The sequence below is a fragment of the Zea mays genome, unplaced genomic scaffold (assembly GCF_902167145.1).
Source record: "Zea mays cultivar B73 unplaced genomic scaffold, Zm-B73-REFERENCE-NAM-5.0 scaffold_33, whole genome shotgun sequence".
NCBI classification, from domain to species: domain Eukaryota; kingdom Viridiplantae; phylum Streptophyta; class Magnoliopsida; order Poales; family Poaceae; genus Zea; species Zea mays.
This window is the reverse complement of record NW_023366959.1, coordinates 134004-157500: the sequence shown is the minus strand read 5'-3', so window position 1 is coordinate 157500 and position 23497 is coordinate 134004. Positions and strand designations below refer to the sequence as shown.

The 23497-nt window shown below is 36.5% G+C and overlaps 2 protein-coding genes and 2 non-coding genes across 4 annotated transcripts in view; 3 read left to right on the top strand and 1 right to left on the bottom strand.

Annotated features, from left to right (window-relative positions):
• The window catches only part of LOC118474754 (NAD(P)H-quinone oxidoreductase subunit 2 A, chloroplastic-like), a 29776-nt gene that overhangs the window by 3445 nt on the left and 2834 nt on the right, over positions 1 to 23497 (top strand). Inside the window, exon 2 of the mRNA XM_035963759.1 lies at positions 1 to 23497. This exon is cut by the window's left edge and continues 3324 nt beyond it; it is cut by the window's right edge and continues 2834 nt beyond it. The gene's annotated coding sequence lies outside the window, so the exon portion shown is untranslated.
• Positions 20591 to 20664, top strand: TRNAP-UGG (transfer RNA proline (anticodon UGG)). Its single transcript has one exon. It is a non-coding gene; the product is annotated as a tRNA-Pro (tRNA).
• LOC118474769 (ribulose bisphosphate carboxylase large chain) overlaps positions 20782 to 23497 on the bottom strand; it is a 13756-nt gene continuing 11040 nt past the window's right edge. Inside the window, exon 2 of the mRNA XM_035963766.1 lies at positions 20782 to 23497. This exon is cut by the window's right edge and continues 477 nt beyond it. The gene's annotated coding sequence lies outside the window, so the exon portion shown is untranslated.
• Positions 20802 to 20875, top strand: TRNAW-CCA (transfer RNA tryptophan (anticodon CCA)). The gene has a single exon. It is a non-coding gene; the product is annotated as a tRNA-Trp (tRNA).

Genomic DNA, 23497 nt, shown 5'->3' with positions numbered 1-23497 from the left:
TGCAAAGAATTCTCGACGTGAAAACACAGAGACAAAGGCCTGATCTTTGAATAGGAAAAAGAATGGATCCGAAGGTCCCAAATCAATTGGCTTATTCGAAAAAAGCCTTCTTCTTTGAAAGATATATCTCGTGTCTGGTACTGCATTGTTCCACTCTGCAAGAAGTCCGAATCAGTCTCTTGCACCTCCCCCTTTTTATGATAAATATACCAGAAATAATTCGAATAAATAGCAGTCTCTGACAACTCATCCTCTTTAATCTGCTTGGACCCGCTCCAATACCCATAGGAAAATCCCCAGTCATATTCAGCGTACCTGTCCCTGCAATCAAATAGATTGTCCCAAGGGCCCCATATTCTAGGAGCCCAAGTTATGCTATTGAAAATTCGTTCCTCTAGCAGTTCCGGTTTGACCATTCCGTTCCCTTTTTCAAACTCCACTTCTTTTCATATAGCATCCCTAATCAAAGAGAGAACAATATCCATTTCAAAACATTTCTAACGGATTCCTTGGTTCGGACCGACGAAGTAATGGCACTCGATTATTATCAACCCGACTGCAATCTTTTTCTGTCGGTAAGGATTGCACCAGAGCACCTTCTACTTCTAATAGGCCATGAACTATAGATAGAGAAGAATCATTCTGAGCGAGTCCATAAGAAGCGACCCACTTTTTCATCGGTTCCGGGGGAAGACCAAAGATCTTGCGCGACCGGTCCGCCAGAAAAACTCAAAAGAGAAAGAAGTCTCGTTAATCTCTTCATGCTCGTTCCAAGTTCGAAGTACCGTTTGGCCAAAGAAAAAGCCGCTTCCTGACACGATTGCCTCTTTATATAGATAGATATAGGATCTATGGGGTTATTACTTAGAAGTCTATTTTGTACAAGATCCCCTCCTATCTGATAGAAAAGGGTCCCATGATCCCGAGCCGGTCTTATCTTGGCTCGCAAACCCCAAGTTTGTCTATGAAGAGCTAATCTAATTGTATTAGTTTCTATAATGGATTTCTTATGTGGAATACTAATGGATAGGGCCTCGTTGCTAAGTGCTACAAGATCTAGTGCACTGGAACTCGTGGTTATGGACCCGAATCCTTTAGTATGGAACATTGTCTTTTCCAAGTAAAAACCCCTAGTATATGAAAGAATGAAAAGGTGCTTTCGTTCTTGTGGAATAAGAAGCCCTCGTACCTTAATGAAAGGAAAATAGGAATTTTTCGTTAGGTATTTGACCAAATAGGATTGTCCAGTTCCTATAGAACCTATCACTAAAATACCCGATAGGGCTAAGCGGAACGAAAAGGGTTTTCCATGAGATGGTAAATGAAAACGATTAGCCCCACACGAGGTTTGGGAATAAGTGATTGTCTGATAATGAGCAAGGAATATACGTCTTTCTGCTAAAGAGAATCTATTAAACTCATAATTCATTAGATCCTTGTTAGCAATGTCAACTAGGTATCATAAGTAAATGGATCTCGGTTGTTCAATCCTTTGATAACCAAGGTCATTCTTTGCTAAAGAGAAATGATCACTATGGGTCAGACTCAATAGAATTGGATCCATTCCAAATAGCGAGAATTAGGATTCTTGATCCCTCTCAGTCTCTCTTTCAATTCGAGGATCCGGAGAGGTGTTTTCATAGTCATCTCCGAATATTTGCCATCTCCGAATATTTTCGATTTCATTTTTCTATGATATGTCTTTCTATATGAAAATTGGTTATTTACGATGTACGATGATCCCTGTTAAGCATCCATGGCTGAATGGTTAAAGCGCCCAACTCATAATTGGTAAATTTGCGGGTTCAATTCCTGCTGGATGCACGCGAACGGGAACGGTCTATTGGAATTGGCTCTCTATCCATGGAATCTCATCCATCATCCATACATAACGAATTGGTATGGTATATTCATACCATAACATAAGAACAATAAGAACTCGAATTCTTATCGATACTGGAACTCAGAGCATAGGGGGGAAAGTCGATTTATGGATGGAATCAAATACGCAGTATTTACAGAAAAGAGTCTTCGTTTATTGGGAAAGAATCAATATACTTTTAATGTCGAATCGGGATTCACTAAGACAGAAATAAAGCATTGGGTCGAACTCTTCTTTGGTGTTAAGGTAGTAGCTGTGAATAGCCATCGACTACCCGGAAAGGGTAGAAGAATGGGACCTATTCTGGGACATACAATGCATTACAGACGTATGATCATTACCCTTCAACCGGGTTATTCTATTCCACTTCTAGATAGAGAAACGAACTAAAGGAGAATACTTAATAATACGGCGAAACATTTATACAAAACACCTATCCCGAGCACACGCAAGGGAACCGTAGACAGGCAAGTGAAATCCAATCCACGAAATAAATTGATCCATGGACGGCACCGTTGTGGTAAAGGTCGTAATGCCAGAGGAATCATTACCGCAAGGCATAGAGGGGGAGGTCATAAGCGCCTATACCGTAAAATCGATTTTCGACGGAATCAAAAAGACATATCTGGTAGAATCATAACCATAGAATACGACCCTAATCGAAATGCATACATTTGTCTCATACACTATGGGGATGGTGAGAAGAGATATATTTTACATCCCAGAGGGGCTATAATTGGAGATACTATTGTTTCTGGTACAAAAGTTCCTATATCAATGGGAAATGCCCTACCTTTGAGTGCGGTTTGAACTATTGATTTACGTAATTGGAAGTAACCAATTAGGTTTACGACGAAACCTAGAAATCGATCACTGATCCAATTTGACTACCTCTACGGGATAGACCTCAACAGAAAACTGTTGAGTAACGGCAGCAAGTGATTGAGTTCAGTAGTTCCTCATAGAAAATTATTGACTCTAGAGATATGGTAATATGGAGAAGACAAAATTGTTTGAAGCACGCACAGAACCGGAAGCGCCCCTTGTTTCAAAGAGAGGAGGACGGGTTATTCACATTTAATTTGATGGTCAGAGGCGAATTGAAAGTTAAGCAGTGGTAATTAAGACCCCCGGGTGAAAATAGGGATGTCTCCTACGTTACCCATAATATGTGGAAGTATCGACGTAATTTCATAGAGTCATTCGATCTGAATGCTACATGAAGAACATAAGCCAGATGACGGAACGCGGAGACCTAGGATGTAGAAGATCATAACATGAGCGATTCGGCGGATTTGGATTCCTTTTCTATATATCCACTCATGTGGTACTTCATCATACGATTCATATAAGATCCATCTGTCTAGAGATCGTCATATACATCTAGAAAGCCGTATGCTTTGGAAGAAGCTTGTACAGTTTGGGAAGGGGTTTTTTGAGAAAAAAGAAGAATCTACTTCAACCGATATGCCCTTAGGCACGGCCATACATAACATAGAAATCACACGTGGAAGGGGTGGGCAATTAGCTAGAGCAGCAGGTGCTGTAGCGAAACTGATTGCAAAAGAGGGTAAATTGGCCACTTTAAGATTACCATCTGGGGAGGTCCGTTTGGTATCCCAAAACTGCTTAGCAACAGTCGGACAAGTGGGTAATGTTGGGGTGAACCAAAAAAGTTTGGGTAGAGCCGGATCTAAGTGTTGGCTAGGTAAACGCCCCGTAGTAAGAGGGGTAGTTATGAACCCTGTGGACCACCCCCATGGGGGTGGTGAAGGGAAAGCCCCCATTGGTAGAAAAAAACCCACAACCCCTTGGGGTTATCCTGCGCTTGGAAGAAGAACTAGGAAAAGGAAAAAATATAGTGATAGTTTTATTCTTCGTCGCCGTAAGTAAATACGTAACTAGGAATATGGAAAATTGCATTTTTGGAATTTGCAATAATGCGATGGGCGAACGACGGGAATTGAACCCGCGCATGGTGGATTCACAATCCACTGCCTTGATCCACTTGGCTACATCCGCCCCTTATCCAGCTAAAGGATTTTCTCTTTTTTCCATTCATTATTATTCTATTTATTCTGACCTCCATACCTCGATCGAGATAGTGGACATAGGATGCCACTCTTTAAAATGAAAAAAAGGAGTAATCAGCTGTGACACGAAAAAAAACGAATCCTTTTGTAGCTCGTCATTTATTGGCAAAAATCGAAAAGGTCAATATGAAGGAGGAGAAAGAAATAATAGTAACGTGGTCCCGGGCATCTAGCATTCTACCCGCAATGGTTGGCCATACAATCGCGATTCATAATGGAAAAGAACATATACCTATTTACATAACAAATCCTATGGTAGGTCGCAAATTGGGGGAATTCGTGCCTACTCGGCATTTCACGAGTTATGAAAGTACAAGAAAGGATACTAAATCTCGTCGTTAATTGAATTCAGAATAGAAAGATTCAGAATAAACAAAATTTATAGGATTCAAATAATCAAATAAAGTAAAGGTAGGCGGGTAATAACCTTATTTATGACAAGTTTCAAATTGGTAAAGTATACCCCTAGGATAAAGAAGAAGAAGGGGCTGAGAAAACTCGCAAGAAAAGTTCCAACCGATCGTCTACTTAAATTCGAACGGGTTTTCAAAGCACAAAAACGCATACATATGTCTGTTTTCAAAGCACAAAGAGTTCTAGATGAGATTCGCTGGCGTTACTACGAGGAAACCGTTATGATACTGAATCTCATGCCTTATCGAGCATCGTATCCCATCTTAAAGTTGGTTTATTCGGCAGCAGCAAATGCTACTCATTATAGGGATTTCGACAAAACGAATTTATTCATCACTAAAGCCGAAGTCAGTAGGAGTACTATTATGAAAAAATTCAGACCTCGAGCTCGAGGACGTAGTTATTCTATAAAAAAAAACGATGTGTAATATAACAATTGTACTAAATATAGTAAAGAAATCAAAATAATCTTTAGATCAATCTAAGATTTCGATTCCCAGTAAAAAAAAAAGAAATATAATAGAAAAATATGGGACAAAAAATAAATCCACTCGGTTTCAGACTTGGTACAACCCAAAATCACCATTCCTTTTGGTTCGCACAACCAAAAAATTATTCTGAAGGTCTACAGGAAGATAAAAAAATACGGAATTGTATCAAGAACTATATACAAAAGAATAGGAAAAAAGGCTCGAATAGAAAAATGGAATCAGACTCAAGTTCTGAAGTAATTACACATATAGAAATTCAAAAAGAAATCGATACAATCCACGTCATAATCCATATTGGATTCCCCAACTTATTAAAGAAAAAGGGAGCAATCGAAGAATTAGAGAAAGATCTCCAAAAGGAAGTTAATTCTGTAAACCAGAGACTTAATATTGCTATCGAAAAGGTTAAAGAACCTTATAGACAACCTAATATTCTTGCGGAATATATAGCTTTCCAATTAAAAAATAGAGTTTCATTCCGAAAAGCAATGAAAAAAGCTATTGAATTAACTAAAAAAGCGGATATAAAGGGAATAAAAATCCAAATTGCGGGTCGTCTAGCAGGAAAAGAAATTGCACGTGCCGAATGCATCAAAAAGGGTAGACTACCCCTCCAAACAATTCGCGCTAAAATTGATTATTGCTGCTATCCAATTCGAACTATCTATGGAGTATTAGGTGTCAAAATTTGGATATTCGTAGAAGAAGAATAACTAACCATGTCTTCCCATTCCGCCCAGTGATAGAATAAAAAAGACAAGAACCTTGTTTTTCCAAAAATCCCTAAAAAAAAGAAGAAAGTATCCCTCTTTCTATAAGATTTAATGAAAATTAAGAAATCTTTTAATATAATTGCTATGCTTAGTGTGTGACTCGTTAGTTTTTTCTTTAGGGTCAAAAATGGAAAAAAACTTAGTAATGATAGAAAATTAACTAATAACCAACCTATTGCTTCGTATTGTCGAGATCCTAACTAAGAAACAGTCACTATGTGAATAAATACATCTATCAAAAATGAGTAGATCTATCATATAGTTGTAGCAACTGCATTTTTTTCTCTACAAAAGAAACCTGATTCTAGGCTGTGAAGCAAAACTAAAGGGATGTGGATAAAAGGAGGGATGATAGATAGAAGGAAGAAGAATAAGAAAGATATAGGATTCCCATATGTATGGTCTATGAATTACATCATAAAAAAAAGGCAATGTGATAAAGCATCAATATAATAAAATTCTCAAAAAAAGAGAGAATTCGAAATCGTAACTTGACTTTTGAAACAACAAATAAAAATATAAAGCAATAAATAAAGAGCAGCCGGGTTAATAAAACTGAGAAAATTGACTCGGAAAAAAAAATTGGAAGCTCCATTGCAGGATTCAAACCTAACCATTAAAGGAGAAGCTGTGGGAACGACAAAACCTATGACTACATAGGATTTTATTGAAAAGAATCCTAACACTTCATTGGGTGGGATGGCGGAACAAACCAAAAAAATTGCTTTATTTGATAAGGTTCTAAATTAACAAATAAGACAGGAAAGAGTAAATATTCGCCCGCGAAATCCTTATTGGATTAGAATACTTTACCACGATTCAATAAGAATAAAAAAAAAGGAGATTCCAAAAAAGGAAGGATTACATTTTATATAAATATTGAATTTGGATATATTCTAGATCTTCTTTCTTGACTATATATTTATTTTTCTTTTTTAAGTTTAAGAAAGTCAAAATCAAAAAAACCTAACTTTTTCTATTATATATTGATGTGTATCTATCTATAATATTTTTGAATATTATGGAATTAGAGAAATGACATTCGCACGCTTTCTCATTTCATTCGCGAGGAGCTGGATGAGAAGAAACTCTCATGTCCAGTTTTGTAGTAGAGATGGAACTAAGAAAGAACCATCGACTATAACCCCAAAAGAACTAGATTTCGTAAACAACATAGAGGAAGAATGAAGGGAAAATCCTGCCGAGGCAATCATATTTGTTTTGGTAGATATGCTCTTCAAGTACTTGAACCCGCTTGGATCACCGCGAGACAGATAGAAGCAGGACGAAGAGCAATGACACGATATGCACGTCGTGGTGGAAAAATATGGGTGCGTATATTTCCCGACAAACCGGTTACAATAAGACCCACAGAAACACGTATGGGCTCGGGAAAGGGATCCCCCGAATATTGGGTAGCCGTTGTTAAACCAGGTCGAATACTTTATGAAATGAGCGGAGTATCCGAAACTGTAGCTAGAGCAGCTATCTCTATAGCTGCCAGTAAAATGCCCATACGAAGTCAATTTCTTCGATTAGAGATATAGAACCCCAAAAAGGAATATTGAAGATAAAAAACCCCTGGTTTTTCTTTCTGGAAAGACAATATTTCTTTCATCCTTTTGCATTGAAATAACAAATGGAAATCCAAATAATATGATTCAACCTCAGACCCTTTTAAATGTAGCAGATAACAGTGGAGCTCGAAAATTGATGTGTATTCGAGTCATAGGAGCCGCTGGTAATCAGCGATATGCTCGTATTGGTGATGTTATTATTGCTGTAATCAAAGACGCAGTGCCCCAAATGCCTCTAGAAAGATCCGAAGTAATTCGAGCTGTAATTGTACGTACACGTAAAGAATTCAAAGGCGACGACGGTATAATAATACGCTATGATGACAATGCAGCAGTTATCATTGATCAAAAAGGAAATCCAAAAGGAACTCGAGTTTTTGGCGCGGTTGCCGAAGAATTAAGAGAATTGAATTTGACTAAAATAGTTTCATTAGCTCCTGAAGTATTATAAATACTAGTAGACGAGATATAGATCAAAGAAAAAATTAGTAGATTTTGTCTCACGTATATGCTTAAAAATCCTAAATTTAAAGAAAAGGGAAAACATGTTGATTATAGAAAAATTAGGAGGAACCTAGAATTAGAGTCTTATGGGCAAGGACACTATTGCTGATTTACTAACCTCTATAAGAAACGCAGACATGAATAAAAAAGGAACTGTTCGAGTAGTATCCACAAATATTACCGAAAACATTGTTAAAATACTTCTACGAGAGGGTTTTATTGAAAGTGTTCGGAAACATCAGGAAAGTAACAGATATTTCTTGGTTTCAACTTTGCGACATCAAAGGAGAAAGACTAGAAAGGGAATATATAGAACTAGAACCTTTTTAAAGCGTATCAGCCGACCTGGCTTACGAATTTATGCCAACTATCAAGGAATTCCTAAGGTTTTGGGCGGAATGGGAATTGCTATTCTTTCTACTTCTCGAGGTATAATGACAGATCGAGAAGCTCGACTAAACAGAATTGGGGGAGAAGTTTTATGTTATATATGGTAATGGCCCCACCTATAGTACCCAAATTCTATCTCGAACTTCCTATTTTGAAAATAAAAATAGAAAAATAGGAGAAAAATATATGACAGAAAAAAAAAATAGTAGAGAAAAAAAAAACCCGAGAGAAGCAAAAGTCACTTTCGAAGGTTTAGTTACGGAAGCCCTACCCAACGGAATGTTCCGCGTTCGCCTAGAGAATGACACGATCATCCTGGGCTATATTTCAGGAAAGATCCGGTCTAGTTCTATACGAATACTGATGGGGGATAGGGTCAAAATTGAAATAAGTCGTTATGATTCCAGCAAAGGTCGTATAATTTATAGACTTCCCCATAAGGATTCGAAGCGTACCGAAGACTCGAAGGATACTGAAGATTTGAAGGATACCAAAGATTCAAAGGATTAGGTTTTTCTGGGGTAATAACTTCCAAGTTTCAAAATTTAAGTGAAGAGACTTATTTTTTCCAAAAGAATAGATTCATAGTTTAAGAAAGGAATACCCATATATGAAAATAAGAGCTTCCGTTCGTAAAATTTGTACAAAATGTCGACTGATTCGCAGGCGTGGGCGAATTAGAGTCATTTGTTCCAATCCGAAGCATAAACAAAGACAGGGGTAATCTTTCGAAAAAGAAGCTTTTCTTTCTAATAGCTTTTCTTTCTAATTAAAGTAAAAAGTACCCACGGAAATGCCCAAATTGCAAATAAAAAAAATGAAAGTAAAGGATATATTTTAACCTGAAACGGATATCTTTGTATCTTTTTTCTTTTTGTTATTTCTAACTCATATTTATGAGATAATAAAATATGACAAAAGCTATACCAAAAATAGGTTCACGTAAGAAAGTGCGTATTGGTTTGCGTAGGAATGCCCGTTTTAGTTTACGGAAGAGTGCACGTAGAATAACAAAAGGGATTATTCATGTTCAAGCTAGTTTCAACAATACCATTATAACCGTTACAGACCCACAAGGTCGGGTCGTTTTCTGGTCCTCCGCAGGTACTTGTGGATTCAAAAGCTCAAGAAAAGCATCACCCTATGCTGGTCAAAGAACAGCAGTAGATGCTATTCGTACAGTGGGTTTGCAACGAGCAGAAGTTATGGTAAAAGGTGCTGGTAGCGGAAGAGATGCCGCATTACGAGCCATTGCTAAAAGTGGTGTACGGTTAAGTTGTATACGCGATGTAACACCTATGCCGCATAATGGATGTCGACCTCCTAAAAAAAGACGTCTGTAAAAAAAAATGAAACCGCTTTCAAGAGAAATAAACGATTCAATGATCAAATAATACTAGTCTGTTATGGTTCGAGAAGAGATAACAGGATCCACTCAAACACTAGAGTGGAAGTGTGTTGAATCAAGAGTAGATAGTAAACGTCTTTATTATGGTCGTTTCATTCTGTCTCCGCTTAGAAAAGGTCAAGCGGATACTGTCGGTATTGCCTTGCGAAGAGCTTTACTTGGAGAAATAGAAGGAACATGTATCACACGCGCCAAATTTGGGAACGTGCCACATGAATATTCCACAATAGTAGGTATTGAAGAATCCATACAAGAAATTTTACTAAATTTGAAAGAAATTGTATTGAGAAGTAATCTCTATGGAGTTAGAGACGCATCAATTTGCGTCAAAGGTCCTAGATACATAACCGCTCAAGATATAATCTTACCGCCTTCCGTAGAAATCGTTGATACGACACAACCTATAGCTAACTTGAGAGAACCCGTTGATTTCTGTATTGAGTTACAGATCAAGAGAGATCGCGCATATCATACGGAACTCAGAAAGAACTCTCAAGATGGAAGTTATCCTATAGATGCTGTATTCATGCCTGTTCGAAATGTGAATTATAGTATTTTTTCTTGTGGGAATGGAAATGAAAAACACGAGATACTTTTTTTAGAAATATGGACGAATGGAAGTTTAACTCCTAAAGAAGCGCTTTATGAAGCTTCTCGTAATTTGATTGATTTATTTCTTCCTTTTCTACACACAGAGGAAGAGGGCACTAGTTTCGAAGAAAATAAAAACAGGTTAACTCCACCCCTTTTAACCTTTCAAAAAAGATTCACTAATCTAAAGAAAAACAAAAAAGGAATTCCATTGAATTGTATTTTTATTGATCAATTAGAATTGCCTTCTAGAACGTATAATTGTCTCAAAAGGGCCAATATACATACACTATTGGACCTTTTGAGTAAGACTGAAGAAGATCTTATGCAAATTAATAGTTTTCGTATGGAAGATGGAAAACTGATATGGGACACTCTAGAGAAGCATCTCCCAATTGATTTACCTAAGAACAAGTTCTCGCTTTAAATCATTGCAATTTTTTCCTCTTCTTCTTTTTTGAGTTAGAATAAAAAGAAAAAAGAAAGCAATTTGGCATCTTTGGCATAATCTATATTTTCGCGAAATGGATCATAATAAAATAGATTTTAGGTATCTAGGGAAGATTCACTTGGAAGTAACTATTTCCTAGATACCCATGCAGGGGACTTCGCGGTGGAATGAATCAACTCGAAAAATCCCTAAACTAAAAAAGACCTAAAGTTAAGGATTTATCAATGGGTAATGTTGCTCCAATACCTAACCAAAGAGCTACTGCAGTACCGATTAAAAAAACGGTCGTAGCTACTGGGCGACGAAATGGATTTTGGAATTTATTGACATTCTCTAGAAAGGGTACTGTCAATAAGCCCGTTGGCACAGAAACCATTAAGAGAACGCCCAATAACTTATTGGGTACTGTACGGAGTATTTGAAATACGGGAAAGAAGTACCACTCGGGTAATATTTCCAAAGGAGTTGCAAACGGATCCGCCGGTTCACCAATCATTGACGGCTCTAGAACCGCTAAACCTACATTACACGCAATAGTACCTAGAATTACTACTGGAAAAATGTATAAAAGATCGTTGGGCCACGCGGGTTCCCCATAATAATTATGTCCCATCCCTTTAGCTAATTTTGCTCTTAATACAGGATCATTTAAGTCAGGTTTCTTTGTTATTGGGATAGGTGAATTCTTTAGGATCCATCCCCCAAAGGAACCGGACATGAGAATTTTTCATCATCCGGCTCGAGCAAGAATGAAAGAAATAAGACCGTGGAGGATCCACAATAGAATAGGGGTATATAATGACTCAATGACTCAAGGTAAGAAAAACTTTATCAAATTATCTTTTCCGAAGTTGCGCCTATAACTACTCATTGAAAAGAATCCTATTCTTATGCTTAAATGCTCAATATCCAAGTGGGCTTACAAATTTGATCATGATCAATTGCTTTGTGGATTGTCTCTTGATTAGTTGTTGTTTATCCCCTCGATATCGCAAGTTTCTTATGTCCAAACAAAGTATTTACTTGTTACTAATAAAAAATCAAAAAGTTTAGCCTGCGTTCTTCCTTAGATCCCTTCTTTTACTCCGATAGTATTGCGGATCAAAATCGATGCAAAGAAAATGAATGCATTTCCATACTATAATAAAAAGTAAGTGTAATAAAAATTGAATTGGATCATATCACATGACTTATTCCATTTATACTCTATAGGATCTTACGGAGCCTGTTCATGGATGACATGGTTGGTGGGGTATGATCATAGAAAATATTCTCCTCGAGTGAACCAGCCTATCCTTCCTAGATAGGGGACTTACGTGTTGATTGGATGCGGAGACACCTTTGGTCGTGAATTCTAATGTGGCAGATCCAATTCTCTATCTGCATGGCCAAATTAATAATTCAAGTCACACACTCCCATAATCCGCCTTATTTTCTTTCGTAAAATTCACTTCAACTATTTGTATAAAAATACTTCGAAGTTGAAGAGAAGTATCCAAATGACATGTCTTATTTTACAATAACCCATGTTTGTAGCAATGAAATACCACAACCTACCCGATATGATATATGAGAATTAGAATTCTCTATGCTATGCCTTCCCTATAACGGACCCGAAATACCTTGCTTACGTATCATTGGAAAGTGCATTAACATAAATACGGCAGTAAGCAGAGGTAGTACAAAGGTATGTAAACTATAAAAACGAGTCAAAGTGGATTGGCCCACACTAGCACTTCCACGTAATAATTCCACTAAAGGGGACCCTATTACCGGAATAGCTTCGGGTACACCTGTAACAATTTTGACTGCCCAATAACCAATTTGATCCCAAGGCAAAGAATAACCAGTTACACCAAATGATGCAGTCAATACAGCCAAAACCACGCCTGTGACCCAAGTTAATTCACGGGGTTTTTTAAATCCACCTGTGAGATACACACGAAATACGTGCAGGATCATCATTAGAACCATCATACTTGCTGACCATCGATGAACCGATCGGATTAACCAACCAAAGTTGGCCTCCGTCATTATATATTGAACGGAGGAAAAAGCCTCTGTAACGGTCGGTCGGTAGTAAAAAGTCATAGCAAAACCGGTAGCGACTTGTACTAGAAAACAAGTAAGTGTAATTCCCCCTAAACAATAAAATATGTTGACATGAGGAGGAACATATTTACTAGTTATATCATCTGCAATTGCCTGAATCTCAAGACGTTCTTCAAACCAATCATATACTTTATTGAGATAGGTAACTAGCCCGACTCCCCCTCCGAGAACCGTATATGAAAATTTCATCTCGTACGGCTCAAGCAGAAATACACAAATTTTCAACGGATATTAGAAAAAAAGGGTTCAAAACTCCATCAGCCACGGTATTGGATCGATTTGCCTTGAAGATATGAAATAAGAAAAATCCAGAATTTCTTCTTTGTGATAATAATGCCAAAAAATCTCAAGTTGGCTCATCTGTCTTTCTTTCCCTTATGTTGATCATTAGAGGCCTCTTGACTTTTCTCTTCCCTATTTTTTATTGATTTTATTTTTTGACTAGTCAAAAAATAAAATCAAAATTTCTAGTGGTTTTCTGATAGAAATTATCTTGTTGCGATCCTATGAATCAGTTCAATTAAAACCTTAGATTCATACTAGAGCCACGATGATTCAGTCTCAAGATAAACAAAAGGCAAGGGTTCTTCGAATAAGAACCGCTTGATGATCATTTATTGAAAGAGAAAAGAGTTCTCTTTTGGGCAAACAAAATTGGAAGGAAGAAAATTTCTTTTTTTATTAAGAACTACTTCATTTTTTTTTTAAGTCTGGTTGCGAGGTCTAAATAGTGAGTATGAATCATAGTTCCTTTTTTTTTTGATCCACTCTATGTATTTCGTGTTCCAGATACTAGAATAAATAATATCTGACGAATTAGAATCATCTTGATAGAGATAACAGGCCCCTTCTATGTATTATCAATAGGATCAATTCTAACAAGTCACACACTCATATTCCAGAGATACCAAAACAAAAAAATCCACGGTCGAACTACCAGAATGTCTAGAAATGTGGAGCTTAAAGTAGAAAGGCTTTTTTTGGATGGAAAAACTATGAAGTCATAGTTTTAGTTAGTAGAAACCTAATTCGTTAAAATTCCGTCCAGTAAAACAGAAGAATTATAAATTTCTAAAATTATAGATAGGAATATCGCGAATAAAGCCATTGCGACCCCCATAAAAGGAGTAGTCCCCCAACCCGGAGCAACTTTCCCATATTCCGAATTCAAGGGTTTCAATAAACTACCTGCGCCAGTCCGTTTTGGCTTAGGTCTAGAACTATCTTCAACGGTTTGTGTAGCCATAAATTCTATTTAATCATTGGTGTTGACTTTGTATACTATTCCGTTGTAGTTGTAAATACACGATCTTTTCATAGATCCATTGTAATCTTGAAATTCTATAAAAATGGAAACAGCAACTTTAGTCGCCATCTCCATATCTGGTTTACTTGTAAGCTTTACTGGGTATGCCTTATATACCGCGTTTGGGCAACCCTCTCAACAATTAAGAGATCCATTCGAAGAACATGGGGACTAATTGAAGTAAGAAGTCTCCCCTCCGGGGGACTTCTTACTTCAATTAAATTATTTCATTTCTTAGTCGGAACCTTAGGTGGTTCTCGGAAGAAGATAGCGAAAAAAATTATCCCTAAAGTCGAAACTAAAAGGAACGTATAAACCAATGCTTCCATAGATTCGATCCTGGTTTATTTACAATTATAACTTCCACACCTATTCACTTATCATTTGGGATCATTTCCCATATAAAAAAAGAAAAAGAGTCAAAGAAAGGACAGGAGATGTTCCTCATGTCAAATCAAACAAAAAATGGAGGTGAAAGATACCATAGCAATGTGGTATCAGGCTGCCTGTCTCCTTGTAGTTGGATCTCCAACTTTTTGGAATGTTCCAAATTCCACTTGAGCATCCAAGTCTGGATCAATACCAGCAAAAACATCTCGGAACAAGGTTCGAGCGCCATGCCAAATGTGTCCGAAAAAGAAGAGCAAAGCAAAGGTAGCATGACCAAAAGTGAACCAACCCCTTGGACTGCTGCGAAAAACACCATCTGATTTCAAAGTAGCTCGATCTAATTCAAAAATTTCCCCTAATTGAGCACGCCGCGCATATTTTTTTACAGTAGCAGGATCAGAATAACTTACTCCATTAAGTTCGCCACCATAGAACTCCACCGTTACGCCTACTTGTTCAACACTATATTTGGATTCTGCTCTTCTAAAAGGAACGTCCGCTCTCACAATTCCCTCTTCATCTACCAAAACGACCGGAAATGTTTCAAAAAAAGTAGGCATACGACGTACAAAAAGCTCGCGTCCTTCTTTATCTCTAAAGACGGGATGTCCTAACCATCCAACAGCTATGCCATCCCCATTGTCCATTGAGCCTGCTCTGAATAATCCCCCCTTTGCCGGATTATTACCAATATAATCATAAAAGGCTAATTTTTCGGGAATTTTAGACCAAGCTTCTGATAAACTAAGATTTTCGGCTAACCCATCGCTAACTCTTCGATATATTTCTTGCTGAAAGTATCCCTGATCCCACTGATAACGAGTAGGCCCAAATAATTCGATTGGGGTAGTTGCTGATCCATACCACATAGTTCCGGCAACTACGAAAGCAGCAAAAAAAACAGCAGCGATACTACTGGAAAGTACAGTTTCAATATTGCCCATACGTAACCCTTTGTATAGACGTTGAGGCGGACGGACACTTAGATGGAATAGGCCCGCTAATATGCCCAAAGTACCCGCAGCAATATGATGCGAAGCTATTCCTCCCGGAACGAAAGGATCAAAACCTTCTGCACCCCACGCAGGATTTACAGCTTGTACTTTTCCAGTGAGTCCGTAAGGATCGGACACCCATATCCCAGGGCCATATAAACCCGTTACATGAAATGCACCAAAGCCAAAACAAGCCACCCCTGCAAGAAATAAATGAATTCCAAAGATCTTGGGCAAATCCAAAGAAGGTTTTCCCGTCCGCTCATCACAGAATATTTCTAGGTCCCAATATACCCAATGCCAGATAGCTGCCAAGAAACACAAGCCAGAAAACACAATATGCGCACCTGCCACACCTTCATAACTCCAAATACCCGGATTCGTTACAGTTCCTCCTGAAATACTCCAACCACCCCACGAATTCGTTATTCCTAAACGAGTCATGAAGGGGATGACGAACATACCTTGTCTCCACATTGGATCCAGAACAGGATCAGAGGGATCAAAAACCGCTAATTCGTATAAAGCCATCGAACCAGCCCAACCAGAAACTAGAGCTGTGTGCATTATATGCACCGAAAGCAATCGACCCGGATCATTCAATACGACAGTATGAACACGATACCAAGGCAAACCCATGGAAATACCCCTTTAGCAAAGAAAAATAGACACGATGTCGCTTTATTTTATCGCATTGGAAAAGACTATCCATACTTATTCTATGTACCTAACCCTTCTAGGGGATTCTATGTCAGAAAGCGTGAATATTTATTTCATTCCATTAAAAATAACAAGCCAATTCTGTTTGTAAGAAGAAAGAGAAGCAGATCTATTCTATACTCGATAAGTGCCAATATGCAATGGGTAGCTTGGGCTATTTGGAAAAACGAAGAATAGATCCTTCATCCCTCTTTGTTTATCATTCAAATCACGGATTCTTTTTTCTTTATTCAATCTGTTTTACCTTCCTTATATGTAGAATATTTCAATCTATGTATTAATAGAATCTATAGTATTCTTATAGAATAAGAAAAAAAAAATGAAGATAATAAACTGCGGATTCTTTCTTTCTCTTCCATTCTTACGTTTCCATATTAAAGTGTAGTTTTTTTACTTAAATTTAATAATATTAATCTAATATGCCCATTGGTGTTCCAAAAGTACCTTACCGGATTCCCGGAGATGAAGAAGCGACTTGGGTTGACTTATACAATGTTATGTATCGAGAAAGGACACTTTTTTTAGGTCAAGAGATTCGTTGCGAGATCACAAATCATATTACAGGTCTGATGGTATATCTCAGTATAGAAGATGGAAATAGCGATATTTTTTTGTTTATAAACTCCCCTGGCGGGTGGCTAATCTCAGGAATGGCGATTTTTGATACGATGCAAACGGTGACACCTGATATATATACAATATGCCTCGGAATAGCCGCGTCCATGGCCTCCTTCATTCTGCTTGGAGGAGAACCCACCAAGCGTATAGCATTCCCTCACGCTAGGATTATGCTTCACCAACCTGCTAGTGCTTATTATCGGGCAAGGACACCAGAATTTTTACTAGAAGTGGAAGAGTTACACAAAGTTCGCGAAATGATCACAAGGGTTTATGCACTAAGAACAGGCAAGCCTTTTTGGGTTGTATCCGAAGACATGGAAAGGGATGTTTTTATGTCAGCAGACGAAGCCAAAGCTTATGGACTTGTCGATATTGTAGGGGATGAAATGATTGACGAGCACTGCGATACTGATCCAGTGTGGTTTCCAGAAATGTTTAAGGATTGGTAGTGGGTGGATTTCTTGTAAATTTATCTCAAACCTAAATTCGGGTTTTATGCTATAGAAAATAGAAATACTTCATGATGATGAATCATCAGGTTAAGATCGATCTAAACCAATCCATTTTATATATACATACGACATGCCAACGGTTAAACAACTTATTAGAAATGCAAGACAGCCAATACGAAATGCTAGAAAATCGGCCGCGCTTAAGGGATGTCCTCAGCGTCGAGGAACATGTGCTAGGGTGTATGTGCGACTCGTTCAGATCATGAGTTCAAACAAATAATAAAATTTTTGAAGTATCCATGATCGGTACCAATGAATAGGATAGAGAAGCTCTATCCTAGATTTCTATGGTATATGGAATTTATGGTTTCCTTTGGTGCAAATCCAATCATCTAGATTGGAAGAAGCAATTCCCCCATTGGTAACAAATGGTTATCCATTAAGCGGAGGAAATAGTAATAAAAAGAAAAAGGCTTATGCTCCTTTATCTTAAAAGAACGGACTAAAGGGTCAGCTACTTAGCCAACTTTCATAATTAAATACCGTCACTGTATGAATAACTCTTATTGTGAAAAGAGTTATTTACTCTATAATGGATAGGTAGAGCCAAAGAATGTGAACTATACAAGTTCACAATACCTTTTGATGAAAGAAAGGGCTCCGGTGTATAGAGAGGGCCTCGCCGTTTAAAAGGGAACCATAAAAACGATGGAACCCACTGTTTTTTTAGTATCGTTAGAATTTGTTATTTCTATGCGAAATAACTAAATAGAATAAAAAATCGTGGTTGGGAAGGTTATAGTAGCAAAAGCCATTGGAATTAATATTTTATATATCGGAATAATCCGTTTAGTTATTAATGGGAAAAAAGAGGGTTAAAAGAAGAGAAATCATTAGTTATTCATTAAGGTTAATTTGATTCAATGACCAGAGTTCCGCGAGGATATATAGCTCGGAGACGACGAACAAAAATGCGTTCATTTGCCTCAAACTTTAGGGGGGCTCATTTAAGACTTAATCGAGTGATTACTCAACAAGTAAGAAGAGCTTTTGTTTCTTCTCATCGAGATAGAGGCAGGCAAAAGAGGGATTTTCGTCGTTTGTGGATCACTCGGATAAACGCAGCAACACGGGTATATAACGTATTCAATAGTTATAGTAAATTAATACACAATCTGTCCAAGAAGGAATTGATTCTTAATCGTAAAATGCTTGCACAAGTAGCTGTATCAAATCCAAATAATCTTTACACGATTTCCAATAAAATAAGGATCATCAATTAAAGGATAAAAAAGTAATATACAGGAATAATTAAAACCGAATTCCCGGAGAGGGAACTCCGGGAAGATACAATAAATTAAGATTAAGTGGTAGGAATCGACGAGCATGTTGCAATAAATAAAAAAACTATTTATTTTTTCCCATTTTTCTTTCTTATAACAAACACAAGAATCCAAATTGGATTACTTTACTTTATATATGAGTCTGAGTCTTTCGAATAAAACATCAACAATCGGAACTTAAGTTTCGATTGTTGTTTCTTAAATTCTGGTTGGAGTTTCTTAAGTTTCGATTGGAATTGAACTTTTGTGTTAATTGAGGAATATGTCTATTTTTTCTGTGTCTAGGACCAGTAATTATTGAAATTGCCTGGGCTTGAAATTGCTTCTCATTCTCATAGTTACGAAATGGTAAGAAAGATAAAATACGAGCCTGTTTTATAGCAAGAGTAATTAATCGTTGTTGTTTCAAGGTTAATCTATTTATTCGTCTAGATAATATTTTTCCTTGTTCACTAATAAATCGATTAATTAAACTCATGTTTCTATAATCAATTCGATCCCCCGGGCCTATTCGAGAACGCCTACGAAAAGGTTGTTTGGATTTACGAAAAGGTTGCTTAGATTTACGAAAAGGTTGTTTGAATTTACGAAAAGGTTGCTTAGATTTATGAAAAGTTTGTTTGGATTTACGAAAGGGTTGCTTAGATTTACGAAAAGGTTGTTTAGATATATACATGATTTATTCCTTATTTTAAAATTTGAAAAAAAAAAATGGATTTCTTTCTTTTATTAATTTTTGATCCAGAACCAGAAGAAGTAGTCTTTCTTTGGTCCATATATTATTTGATTAAATCAAAATATACTATATAAATTGATTAAATCAAAATATACTATATAAAAATATAAAAAATCCAAATATATAAAAATAAAAACCCTCTATACATATGAAATAATATCTACCTAAAATCAGATGAGTTGATTTGTATTTAGTATTCTATCTATGTTCTATATATTTAATAAGAAGTTCTTACTCTTTCTGTTCTTTGGAAAAATCGAACACACGATGCTCCTATTTCTTTATTTCATTATGAGTGGTATGCTTGCGACAATAACGACAAAATTTTCTTAATTCTAATTGTCCGGGCGTATTGTGGCGATTCTTTTGAGTACTATATCTAGAAATCCCCGTCGATTCCTTATTGGTACCCTTTCGAACACAACTAATACATTCCAAAATAACTCGGATTCTAACATCTTTGCCCTTGGCCATGAACCTCCTTTCCTTTTTGGATCGACTTAACTTAATTCTTATACCTATTCTTTTATTCTTCTATTTTGGATCCAAAGAAAAGAAGAAGAATAAAATCCATAGAAGTTCCTAACTAAAAATGTGATTTCTAAAGATTTTGTTGTAATTCTTCGAATTATCGAACAAATCCAATCCAATAGAATACAAAATTTTTGAAATTCGTAAATTAAGTAATAAAACATAGAGAAATAATTAAAGAATACAATCCTTATCCATCTTTTCTTTCTTTTTGCTTCATATACTAAAAAAGAATTCAAAAAGGGGAAATTTTCGTCATGTCACGAAGAATTCTATCTCTCGCATAGGAATAACTAGAATTAAAAAAAAGGGAATGACAAAGCATCTGGGAATAAACGATTGATTTCTATCAATAAACCTGCTAAAGCCCCAAACCATAGAGTACTTAGCACGGGTGCTACAGAGAGATATGTTTTTATATCCCGCATTGAAAATCCTCCTTCCGTATTGGAATACATATATGATCAGATACTCTTGCCCAAGATCCTTTGTATTTCTTTTGTTTAGGCGAAATTCCTAACTAAAAAAACAAAATAAATATTATATATATATAGAATGAACCGTATAGACGAGATTTTCCTATCCCTAAAAAAGATGACCCCTTCTTCCTATACATTACTAAGGAATAGTAGTCTTTCTTTTATAGGTGAAATTTGACTGGATTTTAGTTTATACCCCTTCCTTGATTATATGAGACCAAAAACAAGAAATGACAAGAAAGTTCTATATGGATAAAGAAATAGAAGAAAATTACGATGTGGAAAACAAGAAAGGAATTGTGTACAATGGCATTGTACAACAATTTGGAAAAGGGATGTAGCGCAGCTTGGTAGCGCGTTTGTTTTGGGTACAAAATGTCACAGGTTCAAATCCTGTCATCCCTACCTATTAATTCTCTCTTCGTTATGGGCAGTAGTGGGGAGATCGATTAAAGTGGGTATAACTTGAATTTGTGGATACTATACGGACGTGAGACACGTTAGGAATAGAAAAGGATTTTCTTTTTTTTTTTGTTTTGAAAGCGCTCTTAGTTCAGTTTGGTAGAACGCGGGTCTCCAAAACCCGATGTCGTAGGTTCAAATCCTACAGAGCGTGATTCCATATATCTTATGTCGAAACTAAAATAACTTAAAAAAAAACAAAGTAGAATTGCAACTCCAATTTGACCTCCTCCAGACCAGAGAGGAGGTCAATCAAAAAAGAAATATTACTCAATCAAAGATCCAACTGATCCCCACGCCTGTATTGCAAATACGCAGTCACGAATAATCCCGCTAAAGTAATAGGAATTAGGCCTAAGACGATTCCAAATAGAAAAACTTCAATCATTTCGATTTGTTCGAGGGGATAAAAAAAGAGGTACGATCTATCTCTAAATAATAGTCTAAACTACCCACGAATCTCAATGACCAAGAAAAGAATTGGTAATTAGTGTGGAAAAGAGTCTAGAATACCAAGAATCCAAAAGAAAGATTCTTCTATTCAATTCATTTCAAATAAGACGTATCTTGTTCAAGCTAATAAATAGAGCTGGGGTTATAGTTAAAGCAGCCAGTAGAAAACCGAAATAACTAGTTATAGTAAGCATGAAGGGGTTCAATTCCATTTTTTTTACTACACTACATATGTTGGTAAAGCACTTACCTAAGTTTAAGTTATGGAAAATTCATAATTCATCGGTTATTTTAGATAATACTAAAAAACAAGATAGAGTGAGATACAGAAGTGTAAAAAAAAGAGAAAATCGATTCATCAGACGGAACATGAGTCCCTAATTCCGAATCAAGAGATTTGTTGTGGAATCTGTCAGTTAAGTAAACTAATAATATTAAGAACTAGATCATCTAACCCCATTGAAAAATGAAATTGGATTTTCGGGAGAATTTTGGAATAAAAGATAAATAAAGAATTGAATTTGAAAAAAAAAAAAAAAATTCTTTCTATTTCGGATTCGGATTATTTCTTTTTTAATAGGATGGATTTCATCCTCTTTTTGGAGCAAATTTTAACTCATTGTATTCCATATGGAATAAGAGGAGAAGAAAAGCATTCCACGACCCCCGAGGGGCCCCCTCAAAAAGGGAACTATTCCTAAAATTTACTTTTTTTTATTTATTTTTATTCGTTTTTTGAACCCCAACAAAAGTGGATTCAAAGTTACTTCAATTATCCTTTTCTTTTAAGTTCTTCTTGTAAAGTTCCATGCTTGCTGTTTGGTCAAGAAAATTAGACCTAATCCAACAAACAAGACAAGGATTGATTACGAATCTTGATTCTTCAAAGAATGTATTCCGTTTCTTTCATAACGGATTATCCGCTATTCGATTTTCTATTTATTAGATATTATTTTATGCTAACCAATTAAATTCCTTTAACTAAAAAGGGATCGATTTTGCATATACTTATCTTTGTATTGCGTCAATATGAGAATATCCTTCCTAAATTCTTTATCTTATTAATCATTAACTTAGATTTTCCCAAGATCTTGGCCGCTATTCCAAATTAAATTATTCTACTATTCCGAAGACAATGAAAATAAGTAGGACCCAAAAAATTGTGGGGTTCTATTGATGCCTTGAATAACATGTAATTTTCCTATAGACAAGGAACAAAAAAGAGAAAAAAGGAATTCTGTTTCGGGACCAAGCAAAACTGGATTGCTGTGCCATAGGAAGGATAGCTATACTAATTCGGTATACTCAAAATACACCTTTGGTACAAAATTGACAATCTCACAAGGATGAAATATCAGTAATTTTCTATTTACTGGTGGATCCCATCTTTTACGGAATCAATTCCTTTTTTGAATAAAAATTTTGGGAGCTCAGCATGTCTGGAAGCACGGGAGAACGTTCTTTTGCTGATATTATTACCAGTATTCGATACTGGGTTATTCATAGCATTACTATACCTTCCCTATTCATTGCGGGTTGGTTATTTGTCAGTACGGGTTTAGCTTATGACGTGTTTGGAAGTCCTCGACCAAACGAGTATTTCACGGAAAGCCGACAAGGAATTCCATTAATAACCGACCGTTTTGATTCTTTAGAACAACTAGATGAATTTAGTAGATCCTTTTAGGAGGCCCCCAATGACCATAGATCGAACCTATCCTATTTTTACAGTGCGATGGCTGGCTGTTCACGGATTAGCTGTACCCACGGTTTTTTTCTTGGGATCAATATCAGCAATGCAGTTCATCCAACGATAAACCAAATTCCAACTATAGAACTATGACACAATCAAACCCGAATGAACAAAATGTTGAATTGAATCGTACCAGTCTATACTGGGGTTTATTACTCATTTTTGTACTTGCTGTTTTATTTTCCAATTACTTCTTCAATTGAGAGAAAGAAAGAGAGTAGTAAGAATTCTCTTATCCCATTTGGAAGGATACCATCTTTATAACTATCCATGACTGTTTTTGTCTCTAGCATGACCACTTGAGAAAATGTGGAGGAAAGTAGGGGAAATGGCCGATACTACTGGAAGAATTCCTCTTTGGCTGATAGGTACTGTAACTGGTATTCTTGTGATTGGTTTAATAGGTGTTTTCTTTTACGGTTCGTATTCTGGATTGGGTTCATCTCTATAGTAATCGGAGGATCCAGATTGTAAACATGAAAAAGTAGGAACTTAGCGGGTCCTTACTCCCCTTTATCTGATTAGAGCGGAAAGGGCCCGCGGAATTCTTATTGTTATAACGCGGTTTTG